Source organism: Diabrotica undecimpunctata, chromosome 7 (assembly GCF_040954645.1).
Source record: "Diabrotica undecimpunctata isolate CICGRU chromosome 7, icDiaUnde3, whole genome shotgun sequence".
NCBI lineage: Eukaryota > Metazoa > Arthropoda > Insecta > Coleoptera > Chrysomelidae > Diabrotica > Diabrotica undecimpunctata.
This window is the reverse complement of record NC_092809.1, coordinates 119,103,822-119,112,925: the sequence shown is the minus strand read 5'-3', so window position 1 is coordinate 119,112,925 and position 9,104 is coordinate 119,103,822.

The following is a 9,104-nucleotide window of genomic DNA, read 5'->3' as shown; positions in this document are numbered from 1 at the left end:
ACTTCAACTAACCTAAAAATATTTAAGATATTAAGACCTACCAACGTTAAAAAACAATTTAATTTATATATCACAGGAACAAATTTTCTACTTTTTACACTGCTGAATTGCTTAATTACGTGCTCGTAATCTAGCTTGGATGCTATATCAGGCTTGATAGACAAAATTGCGACTACAGAAAGACTTTCCTGTGACATTGTACGCCTTATAAATAGCTCTTAATGAGTTTTAATGTTGAGAAGCTCCTTTCAGTGGAAGCTGTACTAATTGGTATTGTCAATAACATTCTAATGACGATGTAAATGTTTGGGTATATTTCTTTTAAGTTATTATCTGTAATGTATTGAAGGAACTGTTTCCCATCTGTTATAAAGTTAGGTAAATTAGGGATCATTATTTGTAATTCTTCATATAATTCGTAAGGTTGAAAGCTACTGCTCTCACCTACTCGTAGGGTTGTATTTATACATATTTTCTGTTTTTGGGACAGTGTATAAGTTGATCCTCTCCATCATAATCAAAGATCCTGTTTTTTTCGCTACTTTTTTGTTTTTAAATCCGCTCGACAGCTTCTGTCAATAAATTGTTGAGCATCAGACAAGCATTTTTCAAATCCAGTTTGCCCATATTTTTTGATCCAGTCACAAAATGTATGGAAATGTTTAAGGGCAATGCTCAAATGGACATATACAGATTGCCATAGTTTGTTTATCACATTAACACGCGATAGCATTTCATACCATACATGTAAAGATATTACAATTCTAAACTAAGTATTTCGTTTAATACTAAATCACAATCACTGAGAGTGTGATTGATCCGTATGATTTTTCAAACTTTCTATGCATCCTACAACATCATCAAATTGAAATAGTATGGACTTAACTGCCTCGATTCTGCTTTCCCATATCGTGTCCGATAAAGGCTTCATCGTAAGTTTTAATTTATGTTTGATCAATTCTCAGCGTTTGCTGAAACCTGAAAACAGCAAATAAATTTTTTGGATAAAACCAAAAAATGCTTTTGCTGTCACCGAAAAATTAGCAGCGTCTGCCAACAGCAGATTCCAGCTATGACAACAGCAAGGTGTAATAAATGCCCTAGGATTTATATTTAATATTAGTTAAATAGTAGAGTTTTGACTCCACTATTTATGCCTACCATATTTGCGCCATTGTCGTATTCTTGGCCACGGCCCTTGATATCTTAGCTTATCTGAATATCTTAGCCCTTCTTTTCTAGTTCGTCTAGTATGGCATTACTTAAATACTCTCCCATTGTCTTACTTAGAGCAAGAAATTAAATAAAGTATTCTTCTATTGTGCCCGTTGAAGTATTACAAAATCTTAAGATCACAGACATTTGTTCAACTTTAGATACTACAGTCTCTAAAACAAAATACCCTATTTTGTTTTAGGCGGTGACGTGCACCGGAAATTCTTCGCTAGAGATAGGAACGTAATTTCAGGGGAATTCCCCTTTTTTAGGCCAGCGATGACGTGCATTGCAGAGGGGATTTTTCTCGAGCGATAGCAACGTAAGCACTTTTTTCGGCGTATGCATGGCTTAGGTTTAAGTAAATAGATAAATCTCCATGACGCGAGGCCATGGGCTGTGGCCCACGACCTTTGATCACAGATGAAAGACTTACTCACAATCTATTTATTTAGTAAGCGACGAACGGTTTCGACCACTACAGTTTTCTGATCATCATCAGGTCACCGGTAAAGTACAATATTTACAAAGCTAAAAAATTACATATTGTAATACTACTAATTTAACCAAACCTTACATCAGGTATGGCACAAAAGGTGCCAATATTATTTATGCTAGTGTTACGATAGATAATGATGCATCATATGACTCAAAACTGTAAACATATTTATTACTAATATCCTTCTCATTCAAGTCTTTTCTAGATCATACACCAGCCGGCAGAGACCCCAGGTAATAGCCGATGGGTTCCCTGCGCTAAAAAACCTGTTTACATTGATAGAAGCAGTGGCGCACCGAGGGGGGGGTTTTGGGGGTTAAACCCCCCCCCCAGGACCCTATTCCGACACTGTTACTTACACATTTTAAGGACTCGAAATGGAGGTAACATCATAAAAAAAAATTTGTTGACCAACCAAAACCCCCCCCCCAGAGGCAAATTCTAGGTGCGCTACTGGATGGAAGGTCATCGATTCTTCGCGCCGTAATTCTCGATTAACAGTTATTTATATATATATATATATATATATATATATATATATATATATATATATATATATATAGGGTCCTGGGGGGGGGGGTTTAACCCCCAAAACCCCCCCTCGGTGCGCCACTGCTTCTATCAATGTAAACAGGTTTTTTAGCGCAGGGAACCCATCGGCTATTACCTGGGGTCTCTGCCGGCTGGTGTATGATCTAGAAAAGACTTGAATGAGAAGGATATTAGTAATAAATATGTTTACAGTTTTGAGTCATATGATGCATCATTATCTATCGTAACACTAGCATAAATAATATTGGCACCTTTTGTGCCATACCTGATGTAAGGTTTGGTTAAATTAGTAGTATTACAATATGTAATTTTTTAGCTTTGTAAATATTGTACTTTACCGGTGACCTGATGATGATCAGAAAACTGTAGTGGTCGAAACCGTTCGTCGCTTACTAAATAAATAGATTGTGAGTAAGTCTTTCATCTGTGATCAAAGGTCGTGGGCCACAGCCCATGGCCTCGCGTCATGGAGATTTATCTATTTACTTAAACCTAAGCCATGCATACGCCGAAAAAAGTACTTACGTTGCTATCGCTCGAGAAAAATCCCCTCTGCAATGCACGTCATCGCTGGCCTAAAAAAGGGGAATTCCCCTGAAATTACGTTCCTATCTCTAGCGAAGAATTTCCGGTGCACGTCACCGCCTAAAACAAAATAGGGTATTTTGTTTTAGAGACTGTAGTATCTAAAGTTGAACAAATGTCTGTGATCTTAAGATTTTGTAATACATCAACGGGCACAATAGAAGAATACTTTATTTAATTTCTTGCTCTAAGTAAGACAATGGGAGAGTATTTAAGTAATGCCATACTAGACGAACTAGAAAAGAAGGGCTAAGATATTCAGATAAGCTAAGATATCAAGGGCCGTGGCCAAGAATACGAAAATGGCGCAAATATGGTAGGCATAAATAGTGGAGTCAAAACTCTACTATTTAACTAATATAAATCCTAGGGCATTTATTACACCTTGCTGTTGTCATAGCTGGAATCTGCTGTTGGCAGACGCTGCTAATTTTTCGGTGACAGCAAAAGCATTTTTTGGTTTTATCCAAAAAATTTATTTGCTGTTTTCAGGTTTCAGCAAACGCTGAGAATTGATCAAACATAAATTAAAACTTACGATGAAGCCTTTATCGGACACGATATGGGAAAGCAGAATCGAGGCAGTTAAGTCCATACTATTTCAATTTGATGATGTTGTAGGATGCATAGAAAGTTTGAAAAATCATACGGATCAATCACACTCTCAGTGATTGTGATTCAGTATTAAACGAAATACTTAGTTTAGAATTGTAATATCTTTACATGTATGGTATGAAATGCTATCGCGTGTTAATGTGATAAACAAACTATGGCAATCTGTATATGTCCATTTGAGCATTGCCCTTAAACATTTCCATACATTTTGTGACTGGATCAAAAAATATGGGCAAACTGGATTTGAAAAATGCTTGTCTGATGCTCAACAATTTATTGACAGAAGATGTCGAGCGAATTTAAAAACAAAAAAGTAGCGAAAAAAAAAAGGGTCTTTGATTATGATGGAGAGGATCAACTTATACACTGTCCCAAAAACAGAAAATATTTGAGATTTATGGCTTTAAATCAACATCATGAAAATTTCGGTTTTCAGTATGATATAAGTAAATCAAAAAAATATTCCACACGAACAAATATTAAAAAATTGTCATGACACAGCCCTACGAGTAGGTGAGAGCAGTAGCTTTCAACCTTACGAATTATATGAAGAATTAGAAATAATGATCCCTAATTTTCTTTATAACAGACGTGAAACAGTTGCTTCGATATATTACAGATAATAACTTAAAAGAAATATACCCAAACATTTACATCGTCATTAGAATGTTATTGACAATACCAATTAGTACAGCCACCACTGAAAGGAGCTTCTCAAAATTAAAACTAATTAAGAGCTATTTATAAGGAGTACGATGTCACAGGAAAGTCTTTCTGCAGTCGCAATTTTGTATATCGAGGCCAATATAGCATCCAAGCTAGATTACGAGCACGTAATTAAGCAATTCAGCAGTGCAAAATTAGAAAATTTACAAGGAAACAAAGTTCCTGTATTTGGCTGTATACCATATATTAAAAAATTTAGAATAAAATCCTTTATAAAAAGGTATATAAAAAACCCAGTTGGGCTATGTTGAATTGACAAAACGTTTTCGGAATAAGTATTCCATCATCAGTGTCTAGTTAATACATGGATGTAGCCACTAAATATGTGGGTAAAAACCCTTTAAAAATTATTAAATGAAATTTAGTTTACATTATGTCTAATTTACAGTTAAGATGTTAAAGTTACCGTTGGATTGGTAACATGGCGACATATGACTCTACATTAAGTTGCCACTTAGTGTAGAGTCATATGTCGCGAGGCAACTTAATGTAGAGTCATATGTCGCCATGTTACCAATCCAACGGTAACTTTAACATCTTAACTGTAAATTAGACATAATGTAAACTAAATTTCATTTAATAATTTTTAAAGGGTTTTTACCCACATATTTAGTGGCTACATCCATGTATTAACTAGACACTGATGATGGAATCCTTATTCCGAAAACGTTTTGTCAATTCAACATAGCCCAACTGGGTTTTTTATATACCTTTGTATAAAGGATTTTATTCAAAATTTTTTATAAAATTTGTTCCTGTGATATATAAATTAAATTGTTTTTTAGCGTTGGTAGGTCTTAATATCTTAAATATTTTTAGGTTAGTTGAAGTTTGACAGATTTTGCATGAATAAAATTTAATAATGAAATCACACATGTTTTTTATTTTAAAAAATCTGTCTTTATGCGCGAACAGAAGGCCTCGCAAAATGTATCTTGCCCACATAAAATTATGATCTTGCGCCGACACTGCCTATCATTTACTTCTACTACCCAGTTTTAAATGGACTCACACGAGCAAACAGTTCATTATTTGTATTTAATAAATATAAAACAAAGTCACATTCACAAAAAACAGAACACACTACGCATGTATGGACGCTTGATGATGAAGAAACCGAACGAATAAACTGTTTCTCCCATTTCCACTATTTCCAAGGACGTAGATATATAGCCCAGCCAAATGTTGTTTAATATATATATATATATATATATATATATATATATATATATATATATATATATATATATATATATATATATATCTATATCGATAAGTTTACCGATGTCTCAAAGTATTCAACAAACTTGTTCAACAAATCGCTCGTGAATCACACCGGTATGCATAATGTATATTGTTAGGGGAGAAGGGGGTTACTGTGGACCATTTTTACTTATTAGCAAATTAAAAAATATGTATAAGATTCTTATTGCTGAACTTACCTCACATATTTACTGTAAACATCAACTCAACTTTCGATGTGAATATTTTATTTGTATCTTTCTTAATAGAACAAATATTTTGATTCAAATCGGAATCAATAATTTGTCCACAATGACCCCGTGGTGGGGTTAAAGTGGACAGAGTATGGGGTTATAGTGGACGCATAGTAAAACATATACAGGAATACTGAAAACTTTATGTTAACAAAAAGAAACTACGATACATTATAAGAACTGAAATTAATATTAAATGAAAATAATCTTCCTTGCCTTTTCGTGCCAGTGTCTACTGGGTGCTCCAAAATTCCGACAATATCGTTCTTGTCGACAACTGAGACATCTTCAACTTCGGGAAATACGAAATTATTCACTTTTTTCCTTAAAACATTAATTTGTACCTCCACATCTCGAATATCTACGATTTGGCCAACATAGTGTGTTACCGATTTTTTACCCATAAATTTTACAAGTACGAAATCATTTTTCTCCATTTGTTTGTCCATAAAAATATCGTTGTCCTGACCATCATCTTCCATCCAGCCTTCATCCTCTGATTCAAGTATTACTTCTGTAGAAGAATTGGAAGAGGAAGATTCTTTCCTACTCCTTTTTGGTTCATAGGAAAGAGATTTCTTCACTCTATTCTTTTCTCGCATTTCAGCTCTTTCTTGCGCACGTCTTTCCTTCAAATCTTTAGCCTCTTTTTCAGCTTCCAACTGATCTTTCACTGGTGTGCTCGTGTAAATAGTCGACTTTTTATTTTTTCTTGCTTTGGAGTTTGATGAGCGATCTGCTTTTAGAAAAGGGCGGCAGCTCTCAGGAGTAATTACAGCTGTTGATGTAGTTGCTACTGATGGTGAAAGCGTAATGGGAGCTACAGGTAGCAGTCTTGTGGAGATTGAAGCAACTTCTAATATTCGCTCAGGATCTTCAGGATTTCTTGGGTTCATTGCTGTTGGTGGTTCTTGATTCCTATCTGTTGTTTCGGCAGCTTCATAATCCTCATCGGTGAATACAAGACGATTTATTGGCCATAAACCAGCAGATCTGAATCCAGATGTTATATTCTTCATTGTAAATGCCACAGGAAAAGCAATACCAAACAGTTGAGCAACATCATATATTTGTATAGGTCTGCCTGGATGATTTTGAAGCCAGTCTCCCATTGCAACCCGTAATGCAGCTTTATAAGAACCATATACTGCAACATCTAGCGGCTGTAGTTTGTGGCTACAATGTGGCGGAAACGATAAAAGAGTAATTCCAGATTCTCTAGCTAAGTTTATAGCTTCCAAACTTATATGACTTGAATGATTATCCATTAATATCAGTAGAGGGTTTTCTTTAGAAGCACTTAAGTGCATTTTTATGTGCTTTAGTACTTCTAAAAATAATTCCGCAGTCATATAGCCAGACTGATGAGCCAGACCAATGCTCCCTATTGGTGCACCATCTAAGAACCGGTCTTTCATATTCTTCCTGGGGAATATGAAAACTGGAGGTATTGCTTGTCCAGTGGCTGTTATAATTCCGCACATTGTAACATTTTCACCGCGTTCTTGAGAGGCCACAGCTCCTATTTGTTTTTTTCCCTTTTCAGCTATACGTTTGGGTGGTGGTAAGACCGTGGGTATACCTGTCTCATCTAAATTTATTATCCTTTCTGGCCTTCCTTTAAATTTATCTAAAACTCCAATGTAATTATCAAAAAATAAATCCACGTTGGATTTGTTAAAGGCTGCATCTCGTGCTATGCTTGTATTTTCAGGTTTTCTAAGAGATAAATCTCCATGTCGTTTCATAAATGAATATATCCAGTCCTTTCCTGCTATCTTATTTTTAGTCCAATTCGAAGGAATTTCTATTTGTAGAGCACTACCATACTCAAAAGCTAGGGTACAAGCCTGCTTGTAAGTCAAGCCATAATGTAATCGAGACGCCTTCTTAAGATAATTGACAATGTGTTGTTCTTGTTCATCAGAAAATATTTGGCGACCTCGAAATTTATTGACGCCAGAAACATTCAAGCTAACAATTTCTAACTCATCTTCGTTACCTGAATCATCACCAGAGGGTATATTAGCATCTTGAAGGTTCCTCTTAGCCAAAATGACTCTTTTGTGAAGCATACTTTTTTTCAATTCATATTTCTCTGCAATATTTCTCAAGCTTCCTTTTTTTCTTAGGATATCCTTTATTGCACGCTCTACAACTTTTTCATCAATATCAGCTCTCGCCGCTTTTCTACTGTAAGTCCTCATCTGAAACAAAAAAGCGATTTTTATCACATGATTTTTGGAAATATAATCATTTGTGGGGTTAGTGTGGACAGCTGATGATTTGTCCACACTAACCCCGAACGCCATGTTTGACAGTAACAATGGAATGACGTTTCGAAAAATGATAATTTTATCTCATTCCATATCAAATTTAGTAATTAAATATTCCAGAAGCCATACACTAACTTAGGTATACAATTAGTTCAATAACTTCAATTTTAGTATAATTTTACTTACCGTGTGAAATAAATGGATACAACACACAAAATCACTTTCTGTCACTGGCGGCCATATTATAGAAAATATTTCAACCAACTTTTACGTGGTGTTCGGTGGCGTTAATAGTCACTTCCTGAACAGACTGGGCGGCAGATTTAAATGCGAGTTTTTAAATAATTAACTATGTCCACACTAACCCCATGTCCACACTAACCCCCCTCTCCCCTACGGGGGCAAATTTTATGAAACTATCTTACTTTTCACTTATCCACATTCATACAGCAGAAGAATACACAATAAAAATGACCCCGGCAAGAATTTACTTCTGGCATTTAACATTGTTGCCGTTGACTCCCAGTTCAATTTGTAGATGAGTCACCTTTAGTCACCATAGTATAACTAAATTTTAGAAGGATAAAGGGATGGGGCATGGTTTTTCTCAATAAAGAATTAAAAGCAAAACATGGTTTTCGCGGGCAGGGTCGTTTCCTGAAGTAAGTAGACCTATTCCCTACCAACCACAATATGTGATGTGACAGAGATGTGATAGCGGTCCGTATATTCGTGCAAGATTCGTGCACTTAATACTACATATAAGAATCAATCGGATTTCAAATTGTAAACTGCCAACTTATAAAGAAACAAAGATCCAGAAAGAGAAGGAGATTCCATGGAATATGTTGGCATTGCATATGGTATCGATGTGAATACGGTACAATGGAAAGATAACAAAAACTTGAGACAGGCTTTAACATACATAAAAAAAATTTGTTGACCAACCAAAATCCCCCCCCCCCCCCCCCCAGAGGCAAATTCTAGGTGCGCTACTGGATGGAAGGTCATCGATTCTTCGCCGTAATTCTCGATTAACAGTTATTTATATATATATATATATATATATATATATATATGAGACATTTTAGTTGAAAAAGAACTGTTAGTTTTTGAATATCGCGTCGAGTTTTTAAAATG